The sequence below is a fragment of the Chelonia mydas genome, chromosome 12 (assembly GCF_015237465.2).
Source record: "Chelonia mydas isolate rCheMyd1 chromosome 12, rCheMyd1.pri.v2, whole genome shotgun sequence".
Taxonomy (NCBI): Eukaryota; Metazoa; Chordata; order Testudines; family Cheloniidae; genus Chelonia; species Chelonia mydas.
The window spans coordinates 40,909,285-40,924,715 of record NC_051252.2 but is presented as its reverse complement, the minus strand read 5'-3'; positions in this window follow the sequence as shown (position 1 = coordinate 40,924,715).

Below are 15,431 nucleotides of genomic sequence, written 5' to 3'. Positions count from 1 at the left end.
AACATTTATGGACAATATTATACCTTTAGAAGAAAAAATGTTTCCAGAGGTGCTGCGACGAGAGAGTGTTGTTACACATCTATGTCTTACCAGGACGTCCAGTGCACAGGGAGCTTGAACACATCCCTTCTGGGGCCACTAGAAATACCCAGACTCCCTCATAACAGTTCAGCACAGCCATTGAAATCATGGCTGTTTTCTGAATGGGTGCTCCAGGAAATCTTATTTTGACCCTAACAAGGAGATGAAATTACAGGTCCAGAAAATACAGTTTGCCACCTGGGAGGTAAAGGTCAGCAGAAATCAGGATCTGATTGGTTCACAGTGCACCAGACATCATGCTGAATTTTTTTTGCAAAGTTTCAGCAAAAACGATTCCACCATTTCTGAGAACAAGGTTAAGGATCTGGCCAATGTCTGTAAGTGAGCATGCTCCAGCAGAGGGCTGCAGGGGCTGAACAAGAATTTCCCTGCAATCACTGCTCCCGGATGCCATGGTGCAGGGCACCAGAACTCAAAGCAGGGAGAATGTAGTGTGGAGGAGGAGGAAGCAGCCTGACTGCAGTACAGAGGGGACAAGCGCTGGACTGGAGGGAGTGGGAGGCAGCAGAGGGATTAGACTGGACAAGGAATCAGGGGTGGGTAGTGAACTGAGGACTGTCAGGGTGGAGGGATACTGCGGCTGGTTGGGCAATGAGACTGGACTGGAAGCCCAGGGTTGGGGGAAGGGGAAGAGACGGGGATGAAGAGCCCAGGAAGGGAGACTGGGATTGGGAGCAGGGTAAAACTGGGACTCAGATGAGAAGCCCAGATGGAGAGATTGTGACTGTCTGGGCAAGGAGACTGAGACTGGGATGAGGATCGATGGGGGTGGAAATTGGGACTGGCTATGAGGCTACTGGAACTGGGATGAGCCAAAGGTGGGGAGATTGGGGTGAAGAGCTAGTGGGGGAGGGAGGGAGGAGATGGGAATGTGATAGGTGCAGAAGGGGTCAGGTTTGGAGGAAACAGAAATAGCAGGTCCAGGATGGCCCGAGCACACTTCCCTACAGAAGCTGGGATGGAACCCAAGATTCCTGAGTCTCAACATTCTTCTGTTGTCAGCAAAGATTTGTGAATCCTACTGGCAAAATGTGTCTCATTCCCTCTCTAGAGGTTGGTCCATATAGAGGATGACATCCTACTACTACTATCATTTACTCTGGTAACTCAGGAGCCAGAAGTCTGTGCAGTAGAATGTAAATGTCTAACGGTGCTGATGTCTCAGGTGTTTGTCAATATGATTCCACATGATGGAATTTCTGGGCGGGAGTTGTTTGCTTTTTTAAAAAACTGGCTTGCATTGTGGATGTGTTGTCCATTTAGATCTGCACAGATCAGGTAGGAATGCTATGCAAACCAATCTGATGGCCGTGAGCCCCAAGACATTTATAGGAAGTTTCAAGTTGTCCTGGGGCCAGGTCCTCTGCATATGAAGATGGTTCAGGTATGCCACCACAACTTTTCCCTGATGTCATTGTTAGGAAGGTGGAAGGAACTCCCTTTCCACAGTTCTCCGGGTCCAGCCACCAACTGAGTTCTCGCACGACCTGGGGCGGGACTGTGACACTCTTGTTCATGTGATGCCTGGACAGAGAGTACACAGACCTCAGCCTAGTTGTAAGGACCTCAGGTGAAGTCTGGCAAGTGGCGTCAAATATATACATGTTGATGTGTGGCCTAGGAGCTGTTGTCACTGGGTTTTATTTTAGTTATTTGCCATTCACTAGAGAAACTGGGACCTGTCCCTCTGGTAGGCTCTTGCTGATCAAGAGTCTTTCATAGCTAGTGTGAACTCTACTGTCCGTGATGGGGTGAGAGACAATTTGTCATAGCTCACAAGGAGTCTCAATGGGAGCAATTGTTCTGTAGGGCTGCTGCAATCTTCTCCTGGGGCCTGCCTCTGATCAGCCAGTCATCTAGGTATGAGTAGATGTGGATTCCTTTGCTTTTTAAATACCCTGCCATCACTGCAAGGCACTTTGTGAAAATGTCTTGGTACTGTCTGAATGGTTCCTCTATCTCGTCTGGTTGATAATTGTCTGTTTGCAATACGGTTCTCGAGTGTAGATCCCTAAGAAGCATAAACTAACTTTGGAGTCCTTTAAGCTCTACATGTATTCTCACAGCATAATTCCACCCTTTCAAAAGGCAGGTCTTCTAATGTCGCTTGAACTGCTCTGGGAAGGCTTGACATCTGAAGCCATGAGGCCCTTTGTATTGTCACTGCAGTGGCCATGGCTCTGGCTGCAGTGTCTGAAATGCCCATTGCTGCTTTAGGGCCATTTTGACTACTAACTGTCCCTCTTGGATTATCTCACTGAGCTCTTCCCTGTTCTGCCATTAAGGCCATGGTGGCATGCCATAAAGATATGAATGGGTTGTCCAAGATGCGTCATTCCAATGACATTTCAGAAGTGGTTGAGGCTGATCCCTATCTAGAAAGCCACCTGGTCTTTCTGCAGTGTCACCCACTGTTCTCAGGAGAGAGAGTTCCCTGCTTGAAGAAGGTGAGAACGTGTGCCTCAGTGATGGAGACGGGGAGTGGATTTCCTCTAAGGATGGTTCCGGGGTATACGGTGCTCTCAGTACCAGGGTCCACACCCGTGCAGGTAACTGTCTCAGTACTGAGATCATTCCAGATTCCTTCAATGACATGGTCTGGTATTATCAGCAACACTGCTGAAGGTGTCAGTGCTGATGGTTGTATCATTGGTACCAGTGCGGCTGGTGCTGGGGAGTTTCCTCAGTGCAGCAGTGGTGTACAGCTCCTTGTCATTTGACCCTGCTACCATTTGGGGCTTAGTGGCTTTCACACTGTAGGCTCTGAGTGGTCTTCCCCTGTGTGAAGACACTGAACTCAGTCTGGAGTGTCTGCCCTTATGTTTGGGGTGGTCTCTCTCAATGTCAGACTTTCGTATTGGCAGTATCGGCACTGGGCTTCAGTGCCAATGGCATCATCTTCGGTGCCAGGTCCTTATTTGGTGCTGAAGTCTTCTCCATGCTGGTTTTGGGCATCACCTACTAAGAAACAGGATGCTCACAGATGTTTTGCCCGGTATCTGGTGGGCTGTGGTATTGATGTCCGCGGGGTCTGACAGTGATCTCTCATGGATTGCTCCAGCAAGTGGAGCTCCAATGTCCTGTGACTTGCGAGGCCTCGAGCAGCCCAACCAGCACACCTTCTGGTATGAGCATCGCTCTGGGAAACGGCACATGCCCAAGCAAGAGGCATCTGCTACGCCCATCTGTTAATGGGATTTGTCCATCACAAGAAGGGCAGGGCTTGAAGCCACAAGCTTAGAGGCCACCATACTGAAAACCCTGGACAAGGGCATATATTAGAAAGGGGGGCTAAACAGGGGGGTCTAATTATTAGAATTCAGTCCAGATGGGTCAAGTTTATTCACTGTGGTCTTCTATAAGTGAAGTAGAAGAGTCCTAACGAGTTTAGCTGGAACTGAAGACTAGCGGGTTGGACACATGCTATGTTTTGTTTTACTGCCGTAGACCGTAAGAAGGAACCAAGGAAGGGTCATGGCCATCCCACCGTTTATAACCTTGTATGGGAGCACAAGGAGGCGCAAGGCACATGTGTGGCCACAAGAGACGCTGCTATTCACATGGCTAACATCCTCCTGCAGTGGGATCCACACTGACACACACTCAAAGAAGAACTAGTGTGTATGCTTTTTACCTTCATCTCTCTGCCTCATTTCCTCATCTTTAACATGGTGATAATAATTTCTCTCTTTACAGAAGTGCTATGTAAATAAATGTATTGATGTTTGTGAAACATTCAAGTACTATATTCCTAGAAATGCCCATCAAAAATTAATAATTCTGTGGTTAAAGCAAAGTACAAAGAGTGCGCAATACTGGGGGGCACTCACTGAACAATGAGGAGAAAACAAAGTATTGAACAGCTGCTCATTCAGAGATCACTGTCTACCCTACTCACTGAATGAGGCGGAGGTCATGTGGAGGAAATAGCGTGTGAGCACGTAATTAAAGACTGTATCATCATGTTTATGCACAAGGGGGTGAATTAAGGTTCTCTTACTCTCCACCCCTTTTGCCCCCTCCCCCTTTGTTCCCATTCAATCTCCTCTCAACCCCAGCTCCAGCCCCCTCCTGCTCGTAACCACAGTGGGTCCTGTACCCCTTCCCCTGTGCACTCCTGCATCCCAGCTCTCTCTCTGTTCCTATCCACACACACCCCAGCTCCTATCCCCTCCCACTTTTCCCACCCCAGGCTCTTGTCCCCCTGCTCCTCTGCTGCCCCCCACCATCTTCTGGTTCCTGAAATCTCCTCTTCCCTCTCCCAACCATTTGTCACTCCTTCACAATCCAGGGTGACTGGTTCTCCTCCATGCTGCCTGGGTGACAGCAGTGGGATCCCTGCTCTCAATTCTGGTTCCCAATGCCACAGAGATACCTGGCAGCCATGAGCTGCAATTGCAGAGACAGGCCTACTCAGCCCTTGCATCCCCAAGCTGGAGCATGCTCCGTGCAGATGAAATCTTCAGAGAATTTATCTGCCAAACTTTAACTAGTCCCTACTGAGCATGTGCAAACTGAGCTTTTTCAGAGGCTTATAACTTGGCCAAATTTGGATACATTTTCATGGGAACAGCAAAAGGCACATTCCTGACAACAGGGTGACCTCCCTGCCAAATTTTGAGAATTTCTCAACAAACGGTTGTGATCATTTTTTTTAATATGGGCCAAATAATGTATTTCCCTTTAATTCTGTTCTCAGAAACAGCTGAACCATTTTGCTAAAGTTTTTTTAAAAAAAATTATCCTGAGGCAGATGCCTGGGTTGAAAAATTACAGCCTGAACAATTAAAATCCAGCTAAGTTATATGCAACTGAAAAGAGGGTCTTATAATGGGAAGTGTCAAGCAACCTTATACAGGAAGCACTAGCAACTCAACACAGAATATATAGAGGCCACCCTCTGTGTGAGTGTGCGCGCGTGCGATGTCTTATCCGACTACCCAATCTACACCTCTTCACCTCTCTGGTGGATCTTAAACCCCCATGTGTTACTCATGTATTATTATTATTATTATTATTATTATTTAGACTTTGGTGGCATCCAAAGTGTGCTAAATACTTTTCAGTCTCAGGAAGACATGGTTCCTGCCCCCAAAAGCAAATGGTTTAAAAGACAAAGACAGATGAGGGCCATAGGAAAGCAACATTACACTAAAAGCAGATGTGTTCAGCCTGTGGTCCATGGACCACCAGTAGTTTGCAGAACACTTGTTGGTGGCCCATAGAGAAGTGGCTGGTCACATGACTATGACTTCTTCTCCTTGCCTGTGGTTGCTAAATTTCACTCAGCCAGCCAAGGATACATTAAATACTTTCCTAATGTTACTTTTCCAAGTAAGCAGTTAATGTTGACACAGTGGTGTTATTCCATTACTAAAGGGAGGAGAAGTGGTCTGACCCATTGTGAATGGAAGGGCAGGTGAACAAAATATAATTCACACTTTGAAAAAAAGCACGAGAATCCCTACACTATACCACTTGTATGAGCATAAGTCCTGGAAATAGCCATGTTACCCGTCAACCATCAGTGAAAGAGGGGGGTCTGGAGTCCACTAAGATCTTCTGGGATGCAATTCTCTCCAAGTAAATTTCTCCAGAAGTATTTGTTTGTAGAGCACACGGCCAGTGACATAATTCTGGGCCAGGTGGGGAAGAGCAGACAGGGATGTCAGTATTGCTGCCATGTTTTTTGCCAGCAGACTCTTTGCAGACAGAAAAAGACCTCAGGAAAAGAGATGCTGCATTTTAATCCTCACAGCTCAGACCTTCTTTCCTCTTATTCTCCCAGTCTTATAAAAATAGAAAGAACACATGTTCCCATTAGTCACTTGCTAGAGGGGAACTGGGGGGTATGTGCTGACAGTCTGTACACAGAGGCCTAATTTGAATACTATTTGCATATTCCAGATAGACAAAGTGCAACTGTATTAAAAACACACATGCACAAGAGCTCTACAAAGTGAGACAGAAGCCTGCTGACATTTACTAGAAACCAAACCTTTTGCATATATATATATATTTCCCAATCTGCTCACTAGGGCGCCTCACGGATAATAATGGCCAGCACAGCTAGTTTCAGAGAGGCTTTCAATTAAATTTCTCAAAAAGAAAAGGAGTACTTGTGGCACCTTAGAGACTAACAAATTTATTTCTGCTTGCCAATAGTGGTTTGTATATATGCAAAAGTGAGTCCTCAGTTCTCCTCCTGGGAACGTTAGACAGACACAGTTCCTCTCTTCTGATAATACTATTTGCTAGGCCCAAACTAGGAGGAGTAATTTAGGGGGTAATCAGATGCAGTAAATGTGTTTCACTGCACTTTCCTAAGCTAAAATTCTGCCTGCGTTTTCAAGTGTTCACATTGGAGTAATTTGTGTCTAAAGCTTATCTAAGGTCTGAATGCAAACCATCCCTCCTTGCTGGCTTCCTCTTGAGCTTTAAAAGCTCAGTGATCTCTAGCCTGAACATAACCTCTGGGTTCAAAGGTTAAGTTTTGGGGATGCAATCAGTGTCCAAGCAAGATAGGACCAGACTGCATTGAGGTTATGTCAAAGCACTGCCAGGGGGAGGGAAAAAAGCCTGAATCACACAGGTGTCTGTTATTGACACAGCACTTCACATGGACAGCAAGCACAGATACCGTACCCAGAGCAGGACACATCCCTAGTGCCTTTGACTTGGCCTAACCTTTGTAACTGTATCATTTCTAATGGCCAATAACTATCAACTTTCAATATGCAGCTAAAGATTCAATTTACTGTGGCTTTATCTGTTGATCTATGATGAATTTTCAGTCTGACAAAATGTTATATTCCTCATTTTCTCAGCACATCATCAAAAATTTACCATACATTGAGACAAAAATAATGACCCACCTATTGTTTCTCACAGACAGTGAAATAAAGGGGAAAGAGGAGTTTTGTCCTTCTATATCCCCTAAGGTAAATTTGACAAATATGATTTAAATATAGACAAAAATATTAAAACAGTGCTTAGTTACTATGATAAAAGGCACTACAGGACATTTTTAGATAGATTAGACAGATAAACCTACCCCCTTATGGAACAGCCCTATAGAATTTAATAGGGATGAACCCCAATAGGCTCCTGTAACAATTTTGCAGAATTACTCTAAAAAGATATGGATTTTAAAAGACAATTTTTGAGCCATCCTCAAAGAATTCTTTGAGTTCTAGCACAAGACTGTAATTCACTATTAAATTCTATAAGACGATTGCAATAAAACCTGTACAAGTTTATTATATTCTATCAAATTCTAAAGGCCTTCTGAAAGGAATTCACCTTTATCTGACATATTCCTACTATCCAGATGATCACACCACACTCTTTTATGCTGTCTACAGCATAGTGTCTTATACCTGTGTTCAATATCTGATCAACTCTGTGCCAAATGCACCCTCTTTTTTTCCATCCTATTGAGGTTCATATTCTGTGTCCATCAAGGTGGTATCTGAGAACCTTTTAGAAGTGCATTAAGAAACATGACTAGCATCTGTCATATGTGGTTCCTACCTTCTTCCTCTTGCTGGGTAGGAACTGATGTGGGGATTGATTTTATTATTATTCTTCTTTTCATGGGGGGGGGTAATGTATGATGTGCTACATGTTTATATTAGTAAAGTGAAGATGAGGAGGAAGAAGTGTACTTTTCCTGGCACTGGGACCAGAAAGTGGTGAGGTTTGAGGTAACTGCCTGGGAAAGAGTAACTGGTCATGTTAACAGTGCACCCCAATATGTACTAAAAACTATTGCAAGCTACCCAGAAATACCTGGGCTACTGTAGCTAGGAATGGGGAACTATGAAGAAGAGGGACAGAGTAATCTGGATGGCAAAACCTTCTGATCTGACAACTGCTTTTTTGTTTATTGGTATCCAGCATGGAACACTTTTGGCAGAGCCTCTGTCAAAAACCAGTCACTCTTTGTGGGCGCAGTAACCAGTAAGTGATGGCTTTGGCTTTTATAACATTTTGTAAAACTGTAGTTTGGTAAAATAGATACTAATTCAATAAGATTTTGCATCATGCTAGCAACAAATAGACCAGAACCAGGTTTTCTCTAGTGCCGTTCATACTCTGGGTATATCAAAGCATTTTACATGGCAATGAGTTAGATGCTGGTAGCACAAAGACTACGCAGTCAAAGGAGGCAGCTGTTATCTTCATTAATGGCTTAAACATAGCCTTGGACATTAGAATTTGTTTTATTGACAGTGTCAGACAGAAAAGTAGAAAAGAAGGAAAAAGAGAGAGACTAGAAAGAGAAAGAGAAATGCAGATGGCAGGCTTCACGAAAGAAATAATGAGTAGGTATTTTAGTGCAGTGATAATTACCAATTTTCTACATTTATAGAAAACTTCATAAATATTGAAGTGAGGTGCTATTATCTATACAGGTACTGAAGCTGGATGAATATGGAAATTCATTAATTATCACTAGAACTATTCATTACAATTTGAACGTAGCAAACTAATAAACAGGTATTCATTATATTCCTACAAATTCTACATTTCTAGACTGACCTGGCCTTTTTTTTCTCCAAACTATAAGGGCAACAGAGAGGGAGATAAACAAACACAAAGTGAGAGAGGGATACGGGTGGGAGGAGACAGTCAGTCAGAGAGATACTGACTTGCTGGGTAAGCTTGAAAGGGCAGTAAATGCTTCTCCACCCCATGGCAGAACTCAACCCTCTCAGGTTGATGAAACTTAAAGGAATTAGCTGTATTGAACTGTCTGGTTTCATCAGGTCTCTTGGGCCGTATCCACATAAGACATTCTGGGGAAACGTCCCACCATTACAGGCTCCAGTGCACACCGGAGAAAGCAGTGCCATGTTCACCCATCTGTTGCAGGTCAAGCAAGATGACATGGCGGCTAAAATGCCAACACCTGGCACAGCCCTCTCAGCACCACTGTAACCATTGCAACCGCGGATGGAGCTGAACTGGGGTTAGTGGAACATTTCTCAACAATACGCCTGGCAAACAATACCTCTGGGAGAGAGAGGAGCAGAATGCTGGATCCTAATCTGGAAAAGTAAACCAGTGGGACCCCTTTGGGTATGTCTATACTGCTATGAGACATGTGCGGATGGCCCATGCCAGCTGGTCGGGCTGCCAGGGCTTGGGCTAAAGGGCTGTTTAACTGCAGAGCAGACATTGCAGATGCCTCAGAACTACTTTCTCTGTCAGTCAGGCTTTAGACCTGGCTCTGGCACTGAGGCTGTACTGGTTGCACACATCCTCCAAGCTAAAGAACCAGTGCCAAGCTGATATTAGATTTGTCAGCTGCCTTTGATACGACTGATCCCGAGGTGTTATGGCTTTGCCTGCAGACCTGAACCGAAGATGGGGCTGCCCTCAGGGAGTGTCATTCTAGCTTAATCCCTGAGAGCAGTATTTGGCAATTGCTTATCTGCCCTGAGGGCTCTCTTAGGCGGGGTTCCACAGGAGTCTGCTCTCCCCCCTCCTGTTCAATGTCCGCGTGGAGCTATTAGGAGGGTTAGTGAGGGAGCATAGGCTGAGGGTATTTTCAGTATGTCAATGTGCTGACAAATATAATAAATTTCTTCCAAATTAAGAGGGTGACATTGAGCATCTTCCTCCGTGTCTGGTAGCAACTCTTCTGACATCATGTGGATAGCTGTCCCATTTTTATTTTTTATTTCTGGCTTACGGGCTTGGATGTGCAGGCAAAACTCTCGACATCAGGTAGGCAAAACAACTGGAAATGTGTTAAACTTAAACTGTGGTTATGTTGGAGCTCAGCTGAATGCAAACAGCAAGTGTCTGCGCAGGAACCCACTGAACTACTTCGGAGTGGTAGACTGACTAGCAAACTGCTGAAGAGACACTTACACACTAATACCATCTGCACATCAAACTATGCAGAAAGCAACCTGCAATTATACAATTAGACTGATACACAAGCTTCCCGTTAGTGTTTATTTCTGCTGCCAATCATGCTGCTTACTGGAAAACAAGAGCTCTTAACATCCTCTGTGATCCTTCATGCTCTCTCTCTCTCATTCCTTTTCATTGCAAGAGGTTTTGCTGATCTACTCTGATTTTTTGACATCCTGGTGAATCCCCACTTTAAGGCCACTCCTTGGTGCTTCTGGCAGTCAGGTATATTTATTGTTGGAAGGAGACCCGGGTCTGCATGTGATGAATGATATGTCTCATACAGACAGCTGCTCTGGGATCCAGAGATCAGGAGAGAAGAATCAGATCTGTATTTCCCATGAACAATGTAACTGACAGAGGTAGCAGCTAGAAACCCAGCAAACATTTTTAGGAACAGGACAATACTAGTATTTTTAATTCTGTTAAGTCATCTCTGTTCTACATTGGGGGCCAAAGGAGGATTGGACCGGGAGAAGCCTCCATGATCCGACTTGTCTTACTCTTAATACCATGCTTTTAAATTACTAAATGTTGGGCACGTTGTAAAAAAGAGATGGCAGAACAAATTAAAATGACAGATCTTTCTATCTCAGATATTTCCAATACGTCTATCATCCTTGTATCACAGCATTTGGGATCTGTCAGATTCTTGTGATTAATTCTGTTTCCTACCCTTTCCATAAACACACTTGCTGAAATGGTTAGCATTATCTGTGCCTTGCTAGCAGCACGTAACTATTACTTGTACTTGTTATAACCCAAATGCAGTGAGGCATATGTCTCAGTGTCAAACTAGTCGGTGCGCCAAATCTACTAGGAAGAATGCAAGTCTAAATTATTAGAGAACAGATTTTTTAGACCCTCACATGCAAAAATTTATGCTGCATCACGGCAGCTATGCATGCAAATATCAAGATATCATGTTTGTTATTTGCACCTGGAGTTGAAAATGCATGTACCATAGTGGTAGTGAGATATATTTTGTATATGTATATAACTAAAAATAATTCCCCTTTCACAATTTATTAATGTATGCTACGATATTATGGGAAATCTGGGTTGAATCCCAATGAATGCTGTCATAAAAATAAAGGGAAGGGTAACCACCTTTCTGTATACAATGCTATAAAATCCCTCCTGACCAGAGGCAAAACCCTTTCACCTGTAAAGGGTTAAGAAGCTAAGATAACCTCGCTGGCACCTGACCAAAATGACCAATGAGGAGACAAGATACTTTCAAAGTTGGAGGGGGGAAACAAAGGTCTGTCTGTCTGTGTGATGCTTTTTGCCTGGAACAGATCAGGAATGCAGCCTTACAACTGTTAGTTAGTAAGTAATCTAGCTAGAAATGCATTAGATTTCCTTTTGTTTAATGGCTGGTAAAATAAGCTGTGCTGAATGGACTGTATATTCCTATTTTTGTGTCTTTTTGTAACTTAAGGTTTTGCCGAGAGGGATTCTCTGTGTTTTGAATCTGATTACCCTGTAACGTATTTACCATCCTGATTTTACAGAGGTGATTCTTTTACCTTTTCTTTAATTAAAATTCCTCTTTTAAGAACCTGATTGAGTTTTCATTGTTCTTAAGATCCAAGGGTTTGGGTCTGTGTTCACCTGTACAAATTGGTGAGGATTTTTATCAAGCCTTCCCCAGGAGAGGGGGTGTAGGGCTTGGGGGGATATTTTGGGGGAAGACATCTCCAAGAGGGCTCTTTCCCTGTTCTTTGTTTAACACGCTTAGTGGTGGCAGCATAGGGTTCAAGGACAAGGCAAAGTTTGTACCTTGGCGAAGTTTTTAACATAAGCTGGTAAGAATAAGCTTAGGGGGTCTTTCATGCAGGTCCCCACATCTGTACCCTAGAGTTCAGAGTGGGGAAGGAACCTTGAAAAATGCTCTGTTTATTTCTATCTTAGGTATTTCTAAGAAGACCATCTGAATACCAGCTGATCCTGATTCAATGCTCCTGCCCACTGCAGCTATTCAGACCAAAGCATCAAGGGGACAAGCTCATCTCTTTCAAAGTAGTTCTATATTCACACAGGACTCAATCCCGCAAGGAGATGAGCGCCTTCAATTCTCATTGAAGTCAGTGGGAGCTGAAGAGCTCAGCACTTTGCAAGTTCAAGCTCTTGAATGGGAAAACTGGGATCCTTTACTTCTCATCAGCTATGCAGAGATAGCTGCCTTGGTCTTTGCCCATGACTTGTGTGCACATGCTTCCAGGAGCCCTGCCCTTCCTAGGTAACAAACTGTTTAGGACTCAGTGAAGCTGGATAGCTTAAACAGGCATATGTTGTAGGGATCCTCAGGACCCTATAAGGGATTGCTATGGCAGAACCAGACGTGGGCACACATACCTTTCTGAGAAAACAAAACACTCCATTGTCTAACTTTATCCACTTGGTCTGCCTGGATGTTCCTTTCCCCTTAATAGGGCCAGCTTTCTAATTCTTTCCTCTCAGACATTTTAATCCTCAAGGTTATCTCACTGTGCTATAGGATCACCAGCTCCTGCATACATTTGTAGATTAGCAGTGCCTGCCATTAGCAAATTGGAAATTTCTCAACCCCCACCCCACTTTTACAGATGGATTTTTCTTCCCTTCATAAATGTGTTAGGAGTTCCATTTCTGTGTGTTCTTTACTACCATAAAAAACATTTCAATCTTTCACAAACTGCTGCAGCTTTCTGGTGGGGTTCTAGGGATTTTAATGGAATGGGTGAGTGAGGAGCCAGTGCCAAGTCCCTACATTCTCCTAATGGGAAGAGCTGAGCCATGTCACAGATACCTGATATTTGTTCACAAACAACATTCACATATAGGTTTATTATGCAACAGCAAATGCAGAGTTCAGATGAGGAGGGCATAGCCAAGTACAGCAAGCATTTACCTGCTCAGCAAGGTTACCTTTGCAGTGATTAGGGATTAGGTGGGAGTGGTGTTATTTTGGTTTTGACAGTTGGATGAGTCAGATGTAAACTGTACTGAATTATCAAAGTAGGGGATCTTGGTACCAATCTGGAGTGGTTTTCAGACCAGTGAGATAGTTTGGCACCCAAACTGAATCAGCTTTACATTCATATGGAGTAGCTCTATCTGTTACCAAACAACAAGCAGGTGCTTGGCCTAGAGGTTCTTTCAGTGTTGCCAAATGGGATACCAGTTTCTAATGAGCAGACATTTTCTATACTTTTGAGTATTTCCTTGGGATTGTGGTGCCGTCTAGAACTCTTGAGGAGGGAAGCTCTCCAGAAAAGTGTTTTATAGTTGCTTTAGGAGAACAGTTTTGAGCTCAAAGACGTCTCTAGGCAGTTAAATGTCACCATTACAGTCTCCAAAGAATATGCCCATTAGTCACTGTTTGAGATTTAAAAGATTTAAGAAACATCCAAATTCAAATTGATTTTTTTTATCACATAACATTTTACAGCATGGTGGAGCCAAAGACGGCAAAGGTACAAAACCCCTCATTCATCTCATTCACTTTCCCGTACAGGATGGGATTAAAACCATGTTTGAATCTCTAATCTTTTCATACTGGCACTGTAATAAGCCTTTGAAATTGATCAGAGACATTAGAGGCATGACATTAGAGAAGAGACCTAGAACAATAATTTCGCCAGATCTGCTGCTTTTGCCAGAAAGTTGTGAATTTATTAGAGGCCTTGACCAATTTTTTGTCAGGAGTAGGAAAGTATTGGGGCATTTATTCATCAAATGGGAAACTATTTTTCTGGGACTACTACTGAGACTAGAGTGACCAGACAGAAAGTGTGAAAAATCAGGACGGGGGTGGGGGGCAATAGGTGCCTATATAAGAAAAAGCCCCAAATAGCGGGACTGTCCCTATAAAATCAGGACATCTGGTCACCCTAACTGAGACTTAGAGCACTGAGGAGCTGTGTGATCTCCTGGATATGCTAGCATCAGGGTGATTCAGAGCACAGATGGCATATTCAGCATTTACTGCAAGACAGTTTGTCTCAGCACAGTGTTTTATAATGGTTTAATGCCATTTGGATTTAACTCCGGAAGCTGAACTTTATGTATGTAGTTACAGTATTAAATGAGAACTCTGGTACCTCAAGAGTCCAGAGACCCCAGCAACACTTTCCCCTAAATTTTCAAGAAAGTGCACAGGGATTCAGCCATAGCACTTGTCAATAGGACTAAAACTAGATTGAATGCTTTGACAATGTACGGAACATTACACTGGTCTACTCAGTTGGTCCCACCCACTTCTCTTTGGGTAGAATGCCACGGTATTGCCATCTACCTTGGTAACACTAGCAAAACAGCCTCATGTTTCTCAGGGCATTGAGTCAGGGCCTTCCCAGCTTTAAACAACTGGGTAAACAGCTCAAACATCTGTTACATTTTGCCATTGGGCAAAGAGATTTTTATGTAATTAAGAGTCATTCAGGAGGTGGCGTGCAAATGGATCAAATTGTACTTCTGAATTTTTAACGTCTCCTAAGTGGAAAGTACTTGCGATGCACAGAACTTAGCCATGCTGGGGAAGAAAACAGTGGACTCGGAACTAAAAGCAAAGGTAGAAAATGGAGGATCAAGATTATAAAATTCAGTCACATTTTAAAATTTTCTGCTACAATAATTCACTTTATGTAGAATTAATGTGGCTGATTGAACGTTTGTGCTGTAATTTACTTATAATTAACATTTTATGGTGAACAGATTTCACCATCTCCTTCATGCTGTGAACTCCAAGCCATAGGTCAAAAATGGAGATGAAACAGATAAGCACAAAATATTCTCACTGAAATATTAATGAGATTTTAATTTACTGCTTTAAAAATACATCTTTCATCAATGCCTGTATATCAAATCATTATTTTAATTTTTTAAAATCACATTAAAAATATAATGAACTTTTCTCACTGGTTGAAAGACACTGAAACATCTGTTATGAAGAGAGCACCCTGGAGAATGAAAGGGTCCAAACATACACTCAGGTATCAAGGATCTCACATCCTTGATTGGATGGGAGTGGATTTCAACTCACCATAATGCCCCCTAACACTTAACCAACTAACAGCTGAGGCCCTCGTAGCCTCAGAAATGCACTGTTTGGCTGCAGAGCCGCCATTCGTTCTGGTATTACGTGGAATCCTATTTAAAGGAATAGGAGATTGGTTAAAAATTAGACCTTAACCTTTCCCCCTACGGGCTCCTCACTCCCTCTCCTTCTCAGTCTGTGGGCACCATTTTGGACTTTCTCTAGACCCACACATCCAGGCTGTGTTGCTGCTTCTTCCTGCACAATCTCTCTGAGATCAGTCCTTTCTTCTCCATTTACAAAGCTAGAACTCATCCAGGCTATGGCCTCCTTTCTGGCCTTGAAAAATGTCATCATACTTTCCTTAAATCCATTCAAA